This window comes from Larimichthys crocea, chromosome I (genome assembly GCF_000972845.2).
Source record: "Larimichthys crocea isolate SSNF chromosome I, L_crocea_2.0, whole genome shotgun sequence".
Lineage (NCBI taxonomy): Eukaryota > Metazoa > Chordata > Actinopteri > Sciaenidae > Larimichthys > Larimichthys crocea.
The window spans coordinates 39,256,548-39,281,067 of record NC_040011.1 but is presented as its reverse complement, the minus strand read 5'-3'; the positions used below and the strand labels follow the sequence as shown (position 1 = coordinate 39,281,067).

At 38.4% G+C, this 24,520-nt stretch overlaps 1 long non-coding RNA gene across 3 annotated transcripts in view; it reads right to left on the bottom strand.

Annotated features, from left to right (window-relative positions):
- Positions 1-24,520, bottom strand: part of LOC113746858 (uncharacterized) — a 193,449-nt gene that overhangs the window by 44,071 nt on the left and 124,858 nt on the right. The window lies entirely within an intron of this gene.

Genomic DNA, 24,520 nt, shown 5'->3' with positions numbered 1-24,520 from the left:
TGGGTGTCTGTCACATGGGCGTAGCTGGTGGTTCGCCAACTGTGGATGCCATAAATCTTTATTTTCAGATTTACTTCCTCTGTCCCTGTATTCAGTGCCTATAGTGGCTTTATGTTACCACAGCCTCGAGCAAAATGTCGTCTCAACAGCCCATCAAATTGAGTGACATGCGCTGGCCTAACCAGCACACCTGAGGGGACAAATAAAGGGCTCACAATGTGCTACGTCGCCTCAAGGTGAAAAATTGCATATTGTAGCCTTCAGGAAATGAATCATTTTTTTCCATGATAACTGTTTTTTTTTTTTTTTTTAATTATTATTAGGGACTAGTACTTTTAGTATGCTATGCTATTTTAGGGCGCCATTATGCAACCAGTTGTAAGAGTCATCAACAGGGATTTTATGTGCAAGACATGAGAAAATGACAAATCCAAAACAGAAAATAAAAAAAATAGAAGAGCTAAAAATCAGTAAGTCTTGATGCTGTATATTTTCCACAAGATTACACTGACATTTGTCCCTGTGAGAGTACATACAGTTAATTTGTTTTTTGTATTTCCAACCATCCGTAAATTGAAATTGGATTTTATATGGTCAACTGTGGATCTGATTAGTGCTTATTTCGTACTTTTCAAAACTACTTTTCCTTCTGAAGTAAAAGGCCATGATTAAACTCATGGCAGCTATTCTTTTTGTGCGTGTGTGTGAATCTAAAGTTCAAACTCATCTTATTTTGGATTTTATGTGTCTGCACAGGCATGAGAAGTGTTCCTCCTCGGTGAGGAGATTCAGCCATCATTAAATGCGAGTGAATCACTACTATTACAGTATGTAGACATTTTATTCATTAAAGCCTCTTTTCACTGAGAATAATTAAACTGATAATAATGGCACTTTGTAATCTGCAAAATGAAAAGTAAGGGCTTATCTTTTAAAGCAGGAAACATTTTAATGAAATTATGAAGTGGTGTTAGATCAATCTAAGTGTGCAGTTTTTAGAAATGCTACTTCAATATCTCTGTCTCTGTTTTAAAGTATATTTTGTTTTAGATGTCTAGGGCTTTATGAAGCCACTGTTAAATCAAATTATCTTACATTTTTTGTCATCATGATTACTATCCACAGATTAACCCCAGTTATTATACTTCCCGCACTCAGTAATAAAGCATCTGCATGCTGATAAATCTTTAAACTTCTAAACCTTGTTTGGGTGTCATTATAATAAGGACGCTATATAATGTTAGTTACAGTAATGCATGAACGTCTGTTGACACTTAACTTTGACATTACAACAGTTTTTCAAGTTTTCTGTGCAAGAAATGACTGTAAACGGCCACATGAGCAGATTATAGTCCGTTATAAGTGATTAATTAAATAATTTCTGCCGCAGTAATTAGGGTGGGTAATAATAAAATTTCATGCATTTTATTCAGGGTGTAAGCACATCTTAAAAGCAGGCCAAGCAACCACTTTAGTTTACAGGGTCAACCTAATTACACACTATGTTAGGAAATGATTTAACATCAAAATTTGCCATGAACAGAAGATACAGAACTTAAAGTAATGGTTATATTTATGCACCAATTTTGTTGAGTCTATTTTACTTTAAATAGAGATTACATGTTGTTAGTGATTGAGATGTCTAGATGCAACATAGATATCTAAGAGAAACCAACTGAGCTAATCGACACCCCAACACTGAACAATTTCGAGGTACAATACTTGTACATTACTTGAACATTTCTATTTAATACTACTTTACACTTCCAACATCACAGGGAGATATTGTACTCTTCACACTACATTTATGTGACAGCTGTAGTTTCTTACTTACTAATTTTGCATACAAAACATGTGATCAACTCATAAAAGAGCATGCATTTCAGATCAAAGGCCATGCACACCCCCACGTGCTAGTGTGGCTGATTATACCTGCTAAGCTTCGAGTTGTGCACAGCTAATGATAATGGTTTAACTTGTCTGGCAACAGATGTAACACAAGGGTGAGAGAGATGTCTGAATGTTTGTGTTGACCCACGCAGTCTTGTTATAAGGTCTCAAAGCAGTGGAAATACCTGAGGGTTTGGATCAAGCAGTCTTTGAACTGACCAACAGTTTATAAAATAGTTCAAATTAGCTCTATGGTTACATTGAAAGTCAGCTTGCAGTTGAAAAAAATAAATAAATAATACAGTCCAAAAAGTCTTTACTTTTTTTTGCATACACAAGATAATAATCCCCAGAAATATCAAAAATATATTTTGGGAATTACCCTGACTGGGCCCTTTCTGCATAAAGAATACTTCTCATACTATACTTGTAATATTTCCTGAACTGAAGTGAGTGAAGGAGCAAAATCTGTAAATTTAATGCCCAGAAAGTCTGAACCATCATTAGAAAGAGAGAGAACTTCAGGAGGCTTCGCATTAACGTCAGGTACACAACATACACATTACTTACACTTGATGAATTAGGACTAAAATTCAAGGTAATTATTATATGGTGGTGGTGTATGAGACGCTACCTTGCTATTTCAGCAATAAAATTCCAAAGTGTCTGCATGGTAGAGTATGTACTGTACATTTCAGACTGCATGAATAAGCACTTTCAGTACGGCAAATTAACGTTCTTGTCGGACCATCATTAAAAACAGATATGGACGATGATGATGTATAGAACAACCTTGAATATCTTCTTCAGTCTCTCTGCCATCTTGAGTTAAGGAGGCCCTTGAGATCTTTCCATGTCAGGCCAGTGTTCACAGTAAGAAAACTCTAACATCACCTCACCTAATGCATCTGTTGAATTTACACAGACAATTGTGCCTCATCATTTCATTTCACCATGGCAACTGACCTTTTCTCAGGGGTACTTCAGTACAGTTACAATAAAAAAAACTGTGGAAAATAGTCGGACCTCAGATCCACCCACTTAAGCCTTAAAAGGTTCCTCTAATTAAAACTCCTTTTATGATGAAAGTCAAACTGCATAGACACAAAGTTAAGCCGGGCTAACAACACACACATCATTATGCCCCCTTTGCATGGCATCAACCAGAATGATAGACCGGGGATTTGTTTTTCCATTTTGTACTTTAAGAGTGTGATGTGATAGCAGCTCAGTAAAAAAATGACAGACACAGACACACAACAAAACACAACGGGGGACACTGGATGCCCTCCATATACAAGCAATGTTTTGGCAGTCAAATAATGCTTTCATGCTAATAACATGTATTAATCGAAGTTGTTCCAAAATGAAGATCAACCGTTTAAATTACCACTGTTGCAAAAAACAGTTGTATCAACACTGAATACTGAAGCCTCCTATCCACCATTAGTCATACATAATTGCAGCCTACATCAAATTAGAGGGGATGCAAATTCTTACACAGTGCCAAGAAAGTCTCAAATATTGATTTTTTTTTTGTTGTTTTTTCACAAGATAGAACATTGTCTCCAATAAAATGTGTAATTTGTTGAATAACGGCAACAGGAAGCTTTGTCCAATTTAACCGTTTTCTTTAGATGTGCCTCTTACATGTGAAAAATATCTGTCCCTGGAATTTTTATTAAAAATTGATCTTTGACTGTGTGTGTGGCCTCTGCACATTACCCAAGGTGTTTTTCAGCTGAATGAAACAATGTTCTGGTACAATGACTATGTGCTCAAAGGATTTCTACCTCTTCACTGCTCTCTGCATATCCCATTCCCACTTAAAGACTGATCTCAATGTCGGTCACTACGTCCAGATTCAAGGGTACGCCGGCAAATCTGTTCACCTCGGGGAAAGTTGCCTCGGGGAAAATTGCCTCAGGGGAAAGTGCACACAGTTGTTATTCTTGTCTGTCTCCATTATGTGAGATTTAAAGCTGCTGTACCTTGTTTACAGCACTGTCAACATTACAGCTGCTCTGCTGTCTCTCATCTGAGAATATTGGCAAATAAAAACACAGCATCTATGTTAATCAAAACCGGCAATGTGTTGTGATGATGTGTGTGTATGTTTGACTAATCAGATGCCAACACTGGATGGTTGCAGTGAAATGAGCCTTTTGTGTCGTTTGCCTTTGAGCAATTAAGTGTCAATTGTTTGTTGCTCTCTTTTCTAGAGAAGAATTGAACAGATGTACGGCTGAAGATGAATTGTTTCAGACTGGAGGAAAACTTCAGTGATATTATGCATACTGGCAGAATATACAAGGGTCAATGAGGCTGTTGCAAGACTGTCTTGACATTTCATTATTGATAAATAAGAGTAACAACTCGGGTATTATCATAATCTCTATTAAGTATTCATAGAGTAAGCGCACATCTTTGTAGCTGGATGAAAGAAGCAGCACTGTCAGCCGTAATGCGTGAGGGTGTGTGTTTCCTCTGGACTCAGTGATCGTACATTCTGCCAGCATGCCCCGCTCACATATTGTCTTGGCTTTGAAGGCGAGCTGTCATGCATGTTTGATCACAGGCGAAAACAGACACTCAGAAGTCCCACAATCTTGGCAGACGAGAGCCCCGCATTTTCTAGAGCAGTGAATTACATTTCTGCCTTATGAAAACGTTGATTCTATGCCATTTCTCCACTTGCACAGAATATTTGCTAATGACCAAACACACCCCCAGAAACAGGCCGAGAATAGAAGGGCTCCTCCTCAACATCTGCTCCCCCCGTCTCTCTCTGAGGATTCCCAGGAGATCTGAAAGACAAGATCCCTTCCTCCTTTCCACCCATCCTCCCCACTATTTACTTAAAGGGTACACTGAAGGAGCAGGTTGTCCTGGTAACAAGTGTGGAAGAATTCAGAAAATGACGCATACAAACACTCTAGTGTCATTTGAGCCAACTAACATATGTCACAGTCGGGAATCGGATCTGAAGCCAATCATTGTGAGGATTGCTCCCAAATAGCATTTGATGAATGAGCTACACTGTTTGTATATCAAGTGTACATATAGATATTGTGAGCTTGGTAGCTCCTTGAAATGCAATCTCAGTATGATCACTTATGTGTTGAATGTCAGAGCACATAAAGACACCCACATCAACAACTTTCCTGTAGAAAAAAAGAGAAAAAACATTCATAACCACTGGTACAGTACACACTCTGCTGTCAAGGTCTTTATGTTGGCTCACCATTCCTCTGTAACATATTTCACTTAGTTCAATGACATTTTCCAATGAGGTTTCATTTGCTCTGTGGCAGTAAAACATGTAACATGAGCCAGCAGCAATAACCTCTGTATCTTACACTGGGATTACAGAACACTGTTTGGGCTGACCAACTCTAACAGGCGTTATCTGGGGTGTCAAATTCATTTTAGTTCATGGGACATATCCAGCCCAATTTGATTTCTAGTGTACCAGACCAGAAAAACAACAACAAAAAAACATTGTATTGTAACTTCTCAATCAATTGCAACTGAAAATGCAACAAATGACTCAACTTTTAGGGATAATTTGGCTCCAAATCGCGGGCAAGAACAAAAATTCCACCTTCCACAGAGTTTCTCATCAGGCTGATGTTGGCAGAAGCCGTTACTTGTCTGCAGCCTTCAGCATGGATTTCTTTACGAACTCACCCTCAGAGTATGGCTTTGATGCTGATGCTACTTAGTTAACTATAAGGCAACTAGCTTTAAAGCTGCAGTACTAATCTCACAGCCATGACTGCAGTTTCCTCACACCTGCCAATAGTTCATCTATCTTTTCTGTTCTCAGTTGTCCTTGTAAGGACTCGATTTTTTGTGTCTGGTAATGATCTTGACTATTTTATTCCTTGAACAAACAAAAAGGACTTTTCATTTACCTCAATGAAGAAATAGGAACTGGTCCATTTTTCTCGGTGACCCTGACACTTCTTGGTTCCACTTTCATCCTTTTTGACAAAGACGTTTCACCCCTGACAGACTCACTCTACAAGACTATATAATATATACAGCACTTCTATCAAGAACACAATAAACAGCAATTTGATACCAAGAATGTGAGCCCATACCTTATAAATTGCCTGATTTCTGTGATTTCGGCCAAGTACAATGCAAAGTCAGACTCGGTGTCAACATAATAAACTAATTCAACACCGAACACGAGCATAAGCATCAGTGAAAGAAAGTGTGCTCTATGCAAGACTATTTTCATCTGCCACATTGTGAGATTTGAATTAACAAGGTGCAGTTCTGAGATACTGGGAATCAAAAGTTTGACTCCCCAGCTGATTATGTAGTTCCAGACTTAAAACCCATATTATTCTGGTTTCTACAAAATACTATTTGGCCTGTTTCACATGAGAACTGCATGAATTTAAATATTAAAATTGGGAACATTTAATTTATTTTTTTTGAGGCTAACTGAATCAGGAAATATCCCTACTCTCTTTTATGTATCTATGAATAATGTGTTTGCTCTATTGTCTCTGTCATTTCATGAGGACCTGCTGGATTTAATCCAATCTTGCAAACAGATGTAGATGAACAGGATGCTCCTGCCAGCAAGCAAATACAAATGTTTGGAATATACTTAGCATATGGACACCAGTGGAGAAATGATTTATGATGTAGGAGTGATTTGGTCTATGGTTGTGTTTGGACTTTGTTGCTGTAAATCCAAACTAATTGCAAACTTATAGAGGAGTACAGTAGTATCTGGTCTGTGTATAGTGTAGCTCAGAAACCGTTCTGTATTTGAACCAGCAAACATGCTGTCACTGAACCATTCAGAAATGTAAATAGTTGCACTATTCTTAGCGAAGGGAAACAATGGCGTGGATAATTTGCTCGACTGCAGCAACAGCATTGTTCTAGATTTAAAGACGTTTCCTGGTTACAGAAAAAGAAGGATTGCACAAAGCTTTTTAATGTGTTGATTGAAATTCAGGTATGGATCAAAAATAACAGAAAATAGCAGATTTCATTTTCTGTCAAAAACTCAAGACAGATAATAATACAGACCAATTACTAGAACTTGAACTCCGAACTCAAAGGAAGCAAACAAGTCCAGTTCAGTGAGACTATTTTTCTATTTTCCTGAAAGGCAGCATGTCATGCCAGGCTCACAAGCTTTTCCTCTGTAATATGCAATCAGGTTCATCCTTGGGAGAACGGAAGGAGTAATAGTACAGCAATATGTGCGAACCACTGATCAAAAGACCCTCCAGCGGAACTGAGAGGAGAAGAAAAGGTTGCAAGAGATATGAAAAAAAGCCTTTTCAGACACTATAATGTCACTAGATGTTTTGCATGTGTTAAACTAGATTTAACAGCACATTTCTTCTGGTGGTGCATTGCTCCTCTGCAAACTGAGATGAACAGTGGAGTGTAATGTAATGTTGCCTGACGGACAGCAGTAATGGATAATAAATCCCAGGTTCAGGTGCAGTTTGATCATAAATCACACTCAGACTGTGGGCTAAAGTCAAATCCATCAGGCTGCTGTGCAACAGGGAGCACTGGGCTGTAGAAGTGTGAATAAATCCCATTTTGTTTAATGGTTTGTCGAACAAACCGTCTTAGTATACAAGAGAATATTAAACAAACATAACTTTCACAGATACTTTGTCTTTATTAGTGGGGGGAAAAAATCCCTGGTTCATTGGTAGCTGAGGCTAAAATAGGTCAAAAATTCTGCAAGTAAACATGAGCTGGATATTGAATACTTTGATGGAAAACTTTCACTACATAAAAATTTACCAATCTGCTATAATTTAAATCTTTTTGATATATTTTTTATATCCGTCCAGATTTATGAGCCAGGGGGGTCCAGTGAATCAGAATGTATCATCTGCTCTGTGGCAGAAACCAAAGCAGTAGGAAGCAGTTGAAAGGTTCGCTAATATGATGTTTTGCTGCTTGTTTCTTTTACTGCAAGGTCATCATAAAGATAAAAATAATCCCCCGTGACAAATTTGTTTTCAAAAGGTTTCACTCTCCTTTTCTATCATCTCAGAGAAATACTGCCCGATAGTGCTGACTCCAATAGAATGCTTTGATCGGGCCTGATGTATTACCCTGTCTTTCCTGTAATTCAAATGCCTCCACCACTTGTTTTGGGGAAGAACACAAGAGTGTGAAATGGTCCTTTGGGAATCTTACTAAAAGGTTCCTTTATTCCAAGACACACGTTCAGGCATGTCGAATTCGTAATCACATCAAAACCTGTGTACAAACACTCCGCAATAGAGGATAATTCAAATGTAATGCAAATACGCAGCCCGGTCTTAGGAGGGACCATTTATCAATGCAGCTTGATATTGCAAGCAGCAATTTGCTTGTCCTGGATAGGGCTCAAAATGAGATCAGAATCCTGCAGTTCTTGCTTCAAGCACTGTTGATAAATTTGTCCAGAATCTGACTGGAGTCAACAAGCAGAACTTATCTACTCACTCGAGACAAAATGACTCGCTAAACTCTGGACTTTGTGTTTAGACTCTGATGGAGCTTCTGAACAGTGTTTACATTCATAGCTTAGTGTCCATACATTTGCAAACTACTGTATATAAAGCAGACCTTTGTTGGTTACAATTACTAACAAACAACTTGTTCCCTGGCAATAAGCTGTCTGATTTACACCAGAACGAGTTACAGAATGGCCAATTATGCTGTGCGTCTACAAGAAACATTGCCTCACGTAACGAGCAACACTTCAGATAGTTGGCTAAACCTATTTTATAAATTATGTGAGCGCTAACAAGCTGTCAGAGTACACCTAACATGGACAATATATTCATAAAACACTTGGCTTGAGAATATTTCTGTGCTGTGTTAATTGAATTTGTTTGGTAATAATAATATCTGTATGTGTATTAATAGGATTTGATTGGGTGATTTGACACAGCTTTGCCAGTGTAAAATCTAAGTGATGAAAACAAAATGCTCTGTCAAAATCAATTAAAATAGACAGCAAATACATTCTGTGCTTTAACCATGCCTTATCCTTTCTGTGCTAATGGCAAAACTGCAGCATTGATACAACTTAATGGCTACATAGGGCTGAGTTCTCTTGTGTTAGTCCTCTAAAATAAATTAGGCTTCCTTTATATATTTCCTAATGAAAGAGGATGGATCTTAAGGGGTGCTTTGAAGCAAGAGTCAAAGGCATGAGTCTCTGCTTTTTGTTGATCAATACAATTTCAAAGACACTACCACTTTAAATGCTCGCTGATCAAGGTCAGCAAAGCATAAACCTTTGCATTGCAGTTTTATTGGAACTTAAACGACAAAACTAAAATTTGAAAAGTCTGCAAGCACTTTGTTCAATATTCTTTCATTTTAATAGAGTATCCCAGCAATATGATGAGATTCAGCCATTCAAAGAAAAAAGGTCAATTTTCATGGATCAGACACCGCTTAGTTTATAATTATTATACTATGATGATACTGCCTATGACAATTGCCCGCTTGAAAGGTTGCAATTAATATTTGCATTATTGATTCATATGTCAGTCTATTTTTTGATTGTTTGGTTCATAAAAATATAAAAAAAATCCCAAGGTGACGTCCTCAAGCATCTTGTTTTGTTCGTAACCAAAAGATATTCAGTTTACTGTCACAGAATGGACAATTATTCACATTTAAGAGGCAGCAATCAAAGAAAATGACTGAAAACAAAAGACTAATCAAAAATCAAAATAGTTGGCTATTAATTTAATTTAATGCTCTACTTGAAATACATTCTGTTAAAACATGACTCAGACCTCATCTTTTTTTTCTTTTCTTTTTTTTTACCTTGAGAGAACTTTGTACTTTATGCGCTTTACAAAATACTCACAAATCAAATTCTTAGTTGCCCTTGCGTTTTTCTTTTTTAACTGAATTCCAATTCAGGATGTTTTAGAGGCCATCTACATTTGTCACCTTTTATCATCCAATTTTCCCTTTGCTAATTCATCAGCATATTGGTAAAATGCAGAAAACTCATTCATCATTTTCTTAAGACAAGAACAAGGCCAGAGACATTTCTGTTGTCAGTTGCCCAGCAACAGTGTCCTCTGGGGCTAAACCACTTGAAGGATAGTGTGTACCTGACCTCCAAGGTCAAAACATAACCTCACTGGATACACTTGAAAACAACTTACAGTGTAATGTGCTCGGTATTATTTGATGCTTGTGATGTGGTGTGTATTATGGCACAGATACTTCATACCTTAATACTGATTATATAAGTATAAAATGAAATCACAAAAAAAGTATGTTATGTGAATTCTTAGAAAGAACAATGTTGTCTTTCAGAGACCACATTTCCAATAATACTGGCATAACATTGTACCTCTAGTGTCAAAGTACAGTCAAACAGCACAGGGAGGAAATGCAGTTGTACTGTACATGTGTCATATACACCTCTGTGTAGAAAAGCTAAACCCATTATCCATATTGAGTTTTGCTTAGGTAAGCTTGGCCCCACTTTAGAAAACAAACAACCAGAAACAAGAGAGCTACACTTGTATGGCAGGGAAACATTGATGTCTTGTAGAGTGATGGCAGTTTTGCCATGTAGACATATTGCAAAGGCAAGCTTTTTGAGCAGGGTATTGTATGGAAGTAAATGGTTTTCAATCGTTCCTGACTCTAGGAAAAACGAATCTTTGAAATGTGCCACACCACCAGAAATGAAACATTATACTTAACATCTTCAGGCTGCGTACGATACCACTCACCTTTGAATAATTGTATGTATAATGTATATTTCAGATCTTTAGTGCAAAGGCAAAATCCTCAACAGCATAATAATAGTCGTCCAGCCTCACAGGACCTCTAAAAGAAGCTTTGGCTTTGTGGCTTTTCTCCTGCGCAGCTGTTTTACCGTGAATCCACATCAGTCATATTAAGGGCAACAGAGAAAAACAAGGCCACAGGAAAGCCAAAAGAAAAATGGTTATGAAACCACAAGAAGTAGCTATCACTGAATCAACCATGCAGCAGTAACTTCTTTTGACTGATGATTATTAGAAACAGCACTGCATACAAATCCATAATCTAATTAATTAACAAACACCATATTTATTATTTACATTTTTTGGCAGCTGACACTGTTATATAGGATGACTTACGCTGAGTGAGCAGGTAGGCGTTCAGGCATCACAAGTACACTCTGACAGCACACATGCCTACTGATGGATGCATAATGGCTGTTGGGAGGACTTACTGTATGACCTTTGAGTTACAAGACGGTCTCTCCAACCACGAGGAATACCCACTACCACAACATTCATAAACCTTGGTCGAGAGATTTCTAGCTCAGTGAACAAGCAACGAAAAGTGCACACGATTGAAAGGTTAGTCGAGCAACAGCACCGCAAGACCTCCCCACAACTTGTGGTGCTGTCAGTAATGTGTTTCAGTGGACCTGACAACATACTTACACAGTACTTATCTTAGAGAACATCGCAACAAGAGGAGATAACAGACTAGAGTTCTGTCCTCATTTTCCAGTTCATTTTTCATTTCCTCCCAACCTCACTTTTACTTCTTCACTCTCCTTTTCACGCGCGCTCTGTGGTGGATTGTTGAAATTTCCCCTCCTCTAGCTATCATCCTCTATGAGTTGGCAGAATTTTTCACACAGCTTTTGGCTTGAGATCAGTAGAGCACCTTGGGCACAAAACAAAATATAGAAACGGGACGCGGAGACAGACACAACCTCCCGCAGCAATCTTCTCCCAAGCAATTTTGATAGTAGGGGTGGCGGCATGGGTTATTCCCTCTGTAATACATTATGAAGCCCTAAGCTTGTTCCCTGCACAGTAGAGAGCACTTGCTCCCCTCTGCATGACTCTCTCTTGACAGTCAGACAAACAGACATCCAATCTCCGGTTTGGATGATTATGCTGCAATTGACCATGACCTTATCATTCATGTGTAATTTGTGTGAAAGAATCCACATGCCGTTTTGTGGCGTCGTCTCTAGTGTCAACACGTAGAGAACAGCCTTTCCAAGGCTGATGGCGATCACTTTGCTTTACAGTTAGACAAGAAACTATATGAAAGGAAAAGAAAAACATCAGTGTGGTTCTGGGGTTGTTTCCAAGAAGCTGGTTTACTGAATTATCTGCATAACTTTGCTGAGTAAAACCTGGAAACCATTCAAATCAAAAACACAGCGTGATGTTACTGAAGGAAACTCTCCAGTTTACTGTTTAATCCAAAATTGGCCTCTGTGTGGACATTTAAGCCTGTTTTTGTTTTGTTTTATGGTTCGCGAGTTATTTCATTGATCAGGCTGATAACAATGGCAGCCTTTCAGTGAAATATGAACTGCCAGTGAGGGAAGCTTAGCTTTTTCATTATTAAAACCTTCTGCATCCATCTATGCCACTTTTGATGCCTGTGGTTAGGGCTTGTATTGGCAGTTTATGTGCTTGAATCATGTTTATTCGGAGCAAACAGATCAAGTTGATGTGTTATTTAAGCTCTATCATCAGCTACTCTGCGCAGTTCACAACAAGCTGAATCCTTTATGCGATACTCTATAGATAAGAGTATTAATCCATGTCACACTAATGGGACCAAAGGATGAGTAATAATTTACTTAGCACATCTTCCATTGTCAACTAATGCAATTACCAATAACCTGTGATACTTTTACAAGAAAAGTGGTGTTCCTCTGTAGCTGGCTCAGGCTCTAAGAGGGAATGAGTTACACGGAGGAATGTTATTGTTTCAAAAAGAGGCTTTACATTTGTGCTGCTGAATGCAAATGAATGCCTTTGAAGTAAAGTAATCTTGAAAGAAATAAGGATATCATCCCCCCCCCCTTTTGCATGACTGCAAGCAAGAGAAGTTGGTACAAAGAGAACCTAGATTAAATAATTTAAAATGCTGTTTTGTTCGTGGTCAAAAACAACAGCCATCTCATCATCCTATGAACTGTTTTAGACAAAGCTATAAAGGAAAAGTCGGTAAGTAGTGTCAGTCTTTTTTGCATTAAAGAGCATATTTTTGTTATTGAAGAGGAACCTCTATCAGGGATGTGCAGGCAATTACACCAAATGCTCCCATGCATGAAATCCCAGCTGGTTGTTATTGATAAATTTCCAAACACCTCCAAAGACTTTTCAAATTACCTCTCTCCCTTATTAAAACTTAACTCATGCATTTCACCCCCCCACACCCCCCCAATCCTTTTTTTTTTTTTCCAAGGCTATGTGCGAGCGTGTTTGTGTGATAGTGCAGCAGCAAGCAGGAAAATATGCTTGAGAGGGAGAGACAGAGGAGGAGAGATAAAGGGAGAACAGGAAAGAAGAGGAGAGAGAGAGTGAAAGTATATGTAGGATTGGAGTGCCGGACATACAAACAGACAGCACCCATTTATCTCCTCCTGGAGTACCGATGGGCAGGGCTTCATTATTAGTAGGGAAGCCGTAAGCCAAACATATTTTGAGTCTCTTCTGTATTCAAGAAGCATACCTCTGCATTAACACAAGCCATTTCTCTTTACATGGCTGAATGAGATTCCCTTTAAAATCATCTGGAGGTCAAATGAATTGCTATACTCCAAGGATGTAGGAAATCTCGAGTTCTCTTCCCTAAATATTCCCTTGCTTCGGTGTCATCTTTCAAGAAGTGATCTGCTTATTTGATACGACATCTTAACTGAGTTGAGCGGAGATGAATAGATTGCATAAACGCAAATGAATAAGTAAGAACAGTAGTTAAGTTATTTATTTCCTCTGGGGGAAAACAGCCTTCACCATGTGAGGTGTGTTTAGACGTTTCAAAACAAGAACGCCACTTAACAAGTCATGTCTTTTGTACTCGAAACGTATTAAAAACAATTAAATTAGCAGACAATTGCAAAAACCCACACCCACCCTCTGCAATCACACAGCACATTTACTATAAAAGAGGTGACAAGATGCTTTTACTGGCCCTTTCAACTCTTATTTCAATAAACCATTTATCCACACTGTCATGGAACAAATTTGTCTTTCCTCTCAACAAACACTGAAAACCTCTGGTTGCATGAGATCTGTGCTGCGGTTTGTAAACAACCGACTGGCCATTCATGCAGGATTCCCAGTCCGGTTTGACAGCATCCGCAGAGCACTCAGAAAGACCACCGCATTTATTGTCTCTGCTCTTGAACCCATCCTGCCCTCCAACCTAAGCCCGTCAGATAAGAACATCCCGCCCATGAACACATTTAAATGTAAATGTAGCTCCATGTGGAGTCCTTCATGAATAAAGACACAGTTCCAACTGCGACAAGCCTTTATTACGGTGTAATTAATCATCTCATTGGGCTAGAGATTAATAGGGAGAGAAAATTAAATGCATCTTTGCACACTGACTCTGCAGAGATTGATTTTGTGGGCCTCAGAAAAATAATGAAAGGTGCAATATAATTAAAATAAATGACACTGCATGTTGTCCAGTCCTCAAATATTTACATGGTGTAAATATTTATCTGCAAAGTGTTAAGAGACACAGAATACAAGCCACCTAGGCTAATTTAGAGAGGAGCACATCTCACCCTGATGGATGTGAACTTTCTTTCCCCTGAAAGCATAATAATGACACATGGTCTGGTGTCAGAGCACTCCACAGATTCCTGGAAATGCCTCATAGAACAGGAGCCCCTTTTCAACGCTTCCTATATGTGTCACGGAAATGTACTCACAAGTCCTGCTGGTAATGAATTACGTATTCCTCTCATGTGCCCTCCGTCCAGTCCTTTTGAGACGCAGACACAAACCCACAGCTATAAACTAAATGCACGGTAACACCTCTCACCCCTATAGCGCACGGGCCACTGTAGCACAGACAGCAGTAGAGGTAAGTGGTACAGTACTGGTGCCATGCAGCGACGCAAGGAGGCAGGCTGCCACTTCTGACTGGTCTGTGGGCTGCAGAGGTATATGCAAGGCTGGATTAGTATGCATCGGCTGTATTGAGTCATGGTGGGGCATTGTGTCTATCCTGACAAAGCACAGGTGGGAAGAGTGAGTGTGCTAACAAAAAAAGGCAGTTTCCTTTGATGCTATAACACTCGACCTGGCATCCAAACAATATGTCACTTGCTCTTTTATTCTTTTTTTAAAAATTCTTTTTATACCTGCCTGATTTTTTTGTTGTGGGGGTTGGCGATGGAAAGCAGTGGTGATTGTTGATTGTGATGTTAAAAAGAAACATGCATCTGTTGTGTGGAACAACAAATTCTAACAAAATGAACATGATGGATACCTTTTCTTTTTTTAATCCTTAATTTACTGGCTGAGTTCACTAAGAACATATTCTTATTCATGGTGACAACGCAGAGGATCAGTAGCAAGTAAGAACAGGAGTAATACGAGGCCACATAGCTGGAAGCAATAATGGATTTCATACCAAAAGCTAAACACCTGTGGCTTTAATCACAGAACAGGATTTTTAGCTTTTGATGGTTATGACAAGAAAAATCATTATTAATCTCATAATATTACTAGTTTACTATACATATTATTGCAGACACCAACAGCCAGTACAACTACTGCACACGCTGCTCTTGGCGTTTACCCATATCTTTAACTGCTTCTGCTGCTGGCTGCTTTGAGGCGATATTTTTATATTAGAGAGATGCTCTGATTCATGTTTGACCTCCCTGCCACACCATCCCCTTTTGAATGCAGTGCTGGCATAATAATAAATGCTCTTGTTGGTATAAAAATTGAGAAATTTCACAACTGGGAGGATTAGAGAGTAAAGTCGTAAAACCTTCACGTAGATGTAATGTAAAAAGCATGAAGAAAGGCTACCAATGGATCGACAGTTAATTCTTTCGCATCAGCTGAGGTGAAAGTCAAATTGGAAGATTTTTTTTCACTGCGAACACACTTCAGCTGATTTGCATGGCTCACAGTGTTTGAATCCTATATTTATACTCAATGGTTTGTGTTTGTGTTCAGGTTAAATGCACTGAATATACAGTATCAGGGTTGAATCTATCAGCGTAAATGGGATTAAATATTTCACAATATTTATTCTTCCTGAAGGTCATTTCTGACATTTGCTGGTCAACAACATGATGTCATCAAACAATGACAAGAACAATATGTTTCACCTTGTTTCCATCATGCCCAAAATGCATGCAATGTATAAAATCTATATTAAATGCCATGATTCATAAGCGACTGCTTGCGCCTAACAAAAGCAGACACCAGATTGCATGTCTCATCAATGGTGCACTCCATTTAACATGAGCTGACAGACAGATTGCAATTTGTTTTACACACACCCTTTACGACAGCGTCCTTTACCATCCAGCAAACATAATATCATGTAGGTACTTAGTGCAGAGTTTTTGCTGAATACAATCCTTCCTGACCTTGAGGCAAGGTGTCTTGTATTACGCCGTTACCCCCACAAAAATTAAATCTGTGTGTGTGTGAGTGTGTCTGTCCTTGTATCAATGATTAAAGTTACAGCTGTTGACGATGTGTTGTTTAATTTGCGTGGTTGAAAATAATTGCATAGCACCACTTGTAATTCTATCACCTGTTAAATTCAAAGGACACGAGTGCAAGCAACGGATGGTTTAATGCAGGCTGTTCTGTACTTTTGCGGTATGTGATTGCTCCACTAGCTGTTTTATGATAAGGTCTCTGTAGCCCCCAGGCACCATCCCTTCCTGCTCTACTGTTGATTCATGTGAAGGGGGTGGCATCTTAAGGCGAATACCTGCTGGGTGCTGCTCCTTGCATCCAACATTTTTCTCTCCATATATACACAGTCCTATATTGTCAAGTTACATCAAGATGCGTGACTTTAGAGCCATGCGCCTGCTGTGCATAGACTCTGCTGTACAACTTATCCTGTTCCAATTGCAAAAGCACTGTGTTTCGTTGTCAGATCATATTACGATAGCCATATGCAGTCATACATTACTTACACAGGGGACTACAGCATCTTTGATTTCTACAGCAGCTCTCATCTCCCAAGAAGCCCTTCGTGCTCTATAAGCACGTGTGACCTGCCATCGGTAAACATCAAGGGTAACCGCAATGATCCGTGAACTGGTAACTTTTTGTCTTCAGTTGTTGTCTCTGATTCAAACATCCGCAGGGCTTTTCACATCTATATCAAGGCCTTCAAGGATGTCAAGGTTGTTGTTCTACTGAAAGTGTTTTTATTGTTGTTGGTACTGAAAATATGTTAACACAGACAAACATCTAGCTGCTTCATATTCTTACTATTCATAGGCCGCATGCTTCTATCGCAAACTCAGTGAATACCGTACTATACTTCTTATATTTACGATTATAAATGCTTCTTTTTTTATATTTATGGTCTGGAGTTTAAAGTACTTTTAATCCTGTTTTTTTCCTCTCACTGTGTTAATAGTTATCAAATAGAAATAGAGATAAAAGACAATTGAACTAAAGAAACGATTCATACAAATAAATAAATGGTGATGTCTGCTGGGTGTGTAAAAAGGCAACTTTGTAAAGTGATAATATGCCAACATTGTTTGTACAGATTGTTCCACTGAAATATTACTTAAATCACTTAGTGGTGCTTCATCATCATACAGATAATTAAACATTTAATTATATTATTATATTCTTTTAGCCAACACTCGATTTTTGAGCCCACTTATGCAAATGTACATCTCTAAAGTGAACAAAAATACCCACTGATGATACAGTTAATTTGTTTACATGAAACCATTAAATAATACTCAACATTTTTCTATTTATATAATCTATGTGCATCTATGAGAAGTCAATACACATACCTTTCAAACTGGGCAAAGAAAAAAAGAAATGTTCAACCAAATATCAATCACTTATAATAAAACAAGACAAGATACCTTAAAGATGCCTTTGAAGGTGAGGTGAGACATTCCCTGGCTGTAAATGGAAGATGCTTCACTTTTGAACTCTATATTGTGCTACAAAGAAGAAGCGTATACCTTGTTTCTGCTGATTGTAGATTCAGTGATGCCCCTGAGACTTTGGCCTCCTCTGAACCAGCTTCCATCTGAGAAGTCCTAGGGGAAGCCTTGTGGGATGATAAAAGAAAGGCTACCCTAAAGCATACAGATGTCCCAAACACCTTGAGCTCTGGGAATTGTCAGATAGCTCTTCCTGGCATTAAAGAACATATACATGGATCAAAAACTTGGCTTGGATTCACACGGATTGCTTTGATGGTGTGTTAGGGTTTTTGTAGGGGGAGTACTTCCCTGCTCCTCCCTTCTTACATACAGGGAGGAAACCTCAAGTGTTTCTTTTTTTCTAAATGTTTAATTGGTAAAAAGACGTCAGCTTCAATGCGGCAAACAATATGCTAGGCGGTGCCTGTTTCTGATTCGGTGAACCATACGTAAGATATGGAAATTGAACCTGAATATAATCTGAGGAGAACCTTTAATATTGTAGCCAAATGTCAGAGCCCAACATGCTGAACAGGACAAGTGGTGCACTCTCAGTCTGTGAGAAATGTAAAATCTCATCTTTTACCTTGAGTCAAGGCTGATATCTCTCACTTTTCTGTTCTGGCCTTCTTGAGATAAAGACTCTGAATCAATCTGCCCACCACTGATCACTGACTCTAAGACATTTTTATCCTCACTCAAGTGACCAGAAATCAGAACCAGAAGTCCATTCTTCCTGCTTCACAAAAGGGAGAACGTACATCACTAAGCTAAAAGCTTAACCTGCAGCTCAAGTGGTGCCTTTGAGCTTAACTCTGCAAAGCTGACATATTCACATCAAGACAAGCTGCAGCTTAAAGAAAGAAAACCCACTGGAGTTTTCATATTTGTTATGAAAATGATTTGTTTTTGGAAAATTAAAAGCTGTACTGCTACATATTTACCCCTGATGTGTAAGGTGCTATGTGATTGCCTTCATTTGACCGGTTGTTTTCTGGCTTGTTTGTGTCCTAAAAGAATCTTAAAATTCAATGGGCTGGTTTGGCATGAAATGTGCTGAGCGCATTCATGCTCCCAACAGAGAGAAACCTATCGATTTTTCTGACCCGACTTTCCTCAAACGCCACCTCGAGGTCAAGCTTTGCCTGCTCTGGTGGCATGGCGCCCGGATAGTTAGCGCCGTTGACTCAGAGAAAAATGTCCTGGGTTTAAACTCCTCCAAGGATGACTGAAGAAATGCATGTAAAGCATTAGAAATACTCTTAGCACTAATCCATGCAACAAGACAGCCTTGACAGTGCTTTGGACCGTTAGGATAGGTTAAACTGTAAAAGAAGAATTCTCAAATGGGCTAATTATATGCAATTTAAAGTGATAGTCAACCTAAAAGCTATCATGAACTATGAAACACTCAAAGTTTAAAAAGCAGCTGCAAAACTTTGGAAGATTCTTACTTCACAAAAAACCTGAGGGTATTGTCAGCTTGCATTAACATAACTTATTTTAGTATTCTGGAGTTTTTATTGTATTAGAACAAAACTAAGAGAAGGGAAATAGTCGCATTGTCCGGCTACGCTAGAAACATGGCAGTGCAACACCATGGAAGAGGATCCACAGCATCTGTAGATATAATGGCTTGTTCTAGGGTAACAAGTATACAATTATCCTCTTACAATAATGAAACATAGTTATGCATATTGTATTCCATCTCTGTAAATAGAGACCTATACATCTTACATACTGGAGCTTTAACATTCTCACAATATTGGTGTTGTTGTATGGTATAACGGTTACCATGTTCATTGTCTTATTTTAGAGTTTGCAAGGATTTGCTATTTGCACATCACATTACATCACATCATCACATCACATTGACTTGATGATAAACAATCAGGTGATCACAGCTTTTACAATTCATTCTGTCTGTACCACATTTAATGGCAGGCCATCCAAATGTTGATTCTCAAGATTCATCCTGTGAGAAACATTAAACTAATTTCATGGCAACCCACAGTCGGGACACATTTACTCTGGACTAAAAATGTCAACCTGCTGATGGATATATTTACAAAGATATTTCCCTGAATAGGCAAAAACTTTGACCTGCCGATGGCACAAAAGGAAAAGTCAATACATCAGTCAGTGATCAATAGAAAGTATCCACTAGGGATTCTGCACCGCTGTGGAATCTAGCCCATAACTGTCAAGGTATTTAACTCTGAATCTCAAATGTCAGAGCATCATGGTGCTAGAGAAAAGGTCAATAAAGTCCATAAGATTCATCCTCCAGGGACAATGAATGTCTTTAACATATTACCTGGAATCACATGCAATACTTGAGATATTTCAATCTGGACAAAAGTGGTGGACTGACAGACCAACACCATTCCTGTAGCCATGCTTATTTGATATAAAATTCAAAAGAAACATCTCAAACTGTGTATAATCCACTTGTATATCTTAAAGAGCATAAATATGGAAATATGGCTTATGATGCAGGAATGGTTTGAGAAGTTTTATAACATTTCTTTGTTTTATGCCCACTATGAAATTTGTCAGTACTAGAATACATTGTTACTGACAGGACCTCAAGCTCTGCAGATTCACATCTTGATGGATAGAACAAAACAAAACAGACAAAAACTTTTCCTCTGTTCTTCTGTCAGGCCTATGGGGGGTGTTTGATAAGATTTTTTACTGCATTACCTTACATACTAACCGTTATATAACAACCCTGTCATCTGGCAGAACAGTTTCGACTGCAAAGTTAACAGTAACTGAGGAGATTTTCAGACTTGGTGAAGATGCTGCATTGAACTGTACTGTATTCAATTAGAAAAACATTAAGAACGTTAAATGAATGCATAGTCAGGTTTATGCCATTTTTGAGCATTAGGAGATGAACACATTATTGTTAGCAGTGGGCATGGATCAAAAGGTGTTGCTCGTACCTGGAGAAATGTGAACTTTTCTTTGTTTCTCTGTTGAGGACTGGCAAAAGTGTAGACCAGCATTTTTTTTGAAAGTCTGGGTTATGCCTTGCCCCTGGGATAGACATCTATCTATATCTATTTATCTACCCCCCTCCCTCCTGAATGTAACTTAAAAAGCATCTTCTACCGCTGAATGGATGTATGCTGTATGAGTATATAAACTCTGATATAAATAGGATTCTTGACTCTGTGTATCACCTCTTAATTAAAGTTGTTTTACTGTTAACTTTGGCTTGTGATAGAGCATTTAGAAATAAAAAAGGCTGTCATAAAAGAGTTGGGAGTAGACAGTTGGGTTATGTAGAACATATGCTGTTCTGCATTGACCCTCACACTTGATCTGCCTTGTCCATCACATGCTAGACTGAAAGATTTATTACAAGAAAAACAGATTGTTCATCAAGCACTGAGTGTCAGATCTTGTGTTTAATCATAAAGGGTGAAAGCTGCGTTCAATCATAGACCATTCTTTAACCTCTTGCCTCCGAATTGAGTGGAGCTCTTGTTTTTGCTGACACGACGAAGGTCACATCAAGACGAATTGTTGTTCAGAAGAAACGGGTCCTTAAAGTATGCAACTTTGATGCCACTATGTGTGTGTGTGTGTGTAACAGCTTTCTAACTTGAGTTGAACACACTGCCCAAGAGATGCTTCAAATATTTTGTCACAACTTATTATTAAAACTTAAATCATGTCAGTTCCTCTATTGAAGACAGTTTAAAAGAATTCAAGAACGTTTCGGGGAAATTTAACAGATCAATTTCATAGAGGACTACTAGCTATGTGGAGCTGAAAGCAATACCTGTAATCTAATCAGTCAGCCCGCTCACAATTATTGACATGCAATATGATGAACATTTCAATGTGATTGTACAATGAGAACAAATGGAAAGGTCGGAGCAATGTTCACTTTATTTTTTCAGAAGTACGCTTGTAATTAAAGGTGGGTAGCGTGCCAGCACAGTAAAGCCATGTGCTGGAACCATGTGAGATAAGAATACACCTGCTCCAGGCTAACTTACTATCATGCCAATTATTTTCAACAAGGCTCTCCATGCATCTGCAGCCAGCACTAGACCTTTTAACCTCTCACCCTCCTTTAATGCCAACTCCATGCAATAAAAGGACCAGATACAGGATGGGAGTGTGATAAAGAAAAAATGGTAACAAAAATGAAAAAAAAAAAAAAAGCCTGATAAGGCACATATGCAGGATTAACCCAGAGTCTAAGTGAGCAGCATATTTTTTTTTTTTATTGAGGAGATCCATCAAAAGTATTTCTTCACTCTTCCTCCTGCCAGTTCTGGTAGTACATTTAAGACAGAAGGACCCTGAGTCAGCAAATTCTCCCTTGAAGAGGTCCAGTGTGGCTGATTAACAGTTCAAAACACAAAGATAATCAACTTACAATCGTACAAAACAGAGAGAAAAGCGGAACTTTCTCAATTTTGAGCTGCTGGAATCATTGGATGTTTGTTATTTTTGCTTTAAAAAAAGTTAGACATTTGACAGGTATAATACAGATACATCCTTAGGCCTCAGGCCAAGGATTACTGTCCCTTCCAGCACAGGACAACTATGCCAACAAGCGAACTGTTCTCAGAGGAGAAGACCAGGAGATCAGAGCAGCCACGACAGACAAAAGAAAATAGAATTATTCCTGCATCCTCTTTCAAGCTTGTGCTATGTCAAGAGCACCTCAGCCATCTCAAAATTCAGTGAGCATCAAACCTACGCACCTGTGACAGCTCTGACTGTGAGTTTCTTTTCTCCTTTCCTGTGACTACATTAACACTTAAAACTCTGTCTTGACTCACCAAGCCCACATATGTACCTGTGAGAATGTGTCAGTACTCAGTATTACACCATACACTAGTTATTTTCCCATAACTTCACTTTAACAAATATAACAGATTTAGTGTACATACTGCATGCTGTCAAAATAGTGTAAATTAACTTGCATTAATGTGAGATACACTGTGATAATTATATAAATATTTTGATAGGCAAAGCTGTGAAGTTTCTGAGAGCCAGAACAGTGGTGAATCATTGTCTAGAAATAGATTTCCAACTCTATGTGTGACACCTACGCTATATCTCGCAGTGTGACAATTTAGTTGATCTCAAGGTCGACCTTCTGTCTAAAGTTTATTAATATATACACACATGTATGTATGTATGTATACTGGAGTCTAGAGCGGTTTGTTTGTGCTGGGAAAAAATCAGAAAATAACATCTTGTATTTCTGACCCAGTGGGTTTCTAAAATGTAAGTATGGACAGCTTTTAAGAAGTTTTTGATTGTGATTAATTTTTTTGTCTCTTGTTTGTTATTCACATCGTTTAACTTAATAAGGAAGGTCTGTTGTATTTCTACCAGCTGTAGGAGTTGAGTGACTTTTCAATGATTTCAGGAGTCAACCTAACCAAGCTGTTTCCAAACCATATCCTTTGTGCTTAGGGATGTCAGTAGTTAATCCATTTACTGGTTGACTGCTGCAAATTTTTGTCCTTTTGTCCTTTGGTCTTATGTCAGATTTGCATACACCGATTATTTCATTTGGAGTGATCAAAGTTGGTGTTTTCTCCAGAAAGGGCAACAAAATCAAATGTGAATCGTGTGATACTACTCGTCCGTTTAGTAGTACTACTTGTACTGTGCTTTACCAGATGAAGAACAAGCTAGCCCAAGGTCATTAGTTGTCTGCCAATGATTGAGACCGATATGCTGCCAATCAGTGTGGTAGAGGGCAGGAGATTCAAATGAGAGCTGCTGTGACTAAATGCGTTGGAAAACACTTTGAGGTGAAGAAGGATGAGATAAATGTCAAGCTAGCCAGTGCAGACAAACTAGTACACAATCCGTCCAGCACACCATGGAGCGCTGGGTTAATGGGTGTCAGGCGATTGAAAATGAATAACTGAAACTGACATTCCTAATAGCAGCCAAGTCCTTTTATGCGGGAAAATACTATTTAGTACCAGAAAAGTTAGTTCCAGCTAAAACTAAGTTTGACACATTGTGTTAGAACAGAGCATTTAACATTACTAATTTTTACTTGTGAATGCAGTGAAGTACATGCAGTATCTCTTCTATCTTTTGAGAAGAGCACTAGCAGGTTGAGCTGGACAAAACACAGTTGAGTTCAGTAAAGAAAGGATCAGGTTTTGGTCTGTTTTTGTTTTAGTGATACTGAGTCCTCAGGACATCCCGGGACATGCATTAACAACAGATCCTGGCGATGGTGCCTAGAGGTGTGTGTCTAGTGAAGTGACTGTTTTTCTGTGACAATTTTCTGAATGAAGAAAATATGTGGAGAGGATTTCATTTTTAAACACTTAACAAAAAAGTTTTCTGCAGAATAAGTAGCCATACTGGGTGGTATTCCATCCACACCTTCCTAACCTGTGTTATTAGATCAGATGGAGATGAGTAATCGATAAATTACACCTAACCGTGCCCTTTTGGAAATGTTTTTGCCAACTGATATCCATACTCACACCTCCTCCCCTTCTTTTGCTAGCTGTCTACTGTATACTCCTCATCATGGTAAGGGTTCTTATAAAAAAACAGTGTTTAACCATATAGGTGAATAAATATTCATATGCACAGCATGTATATATATATATATATATATATATATATCTATATATATATATATATTATATATATATATATGAT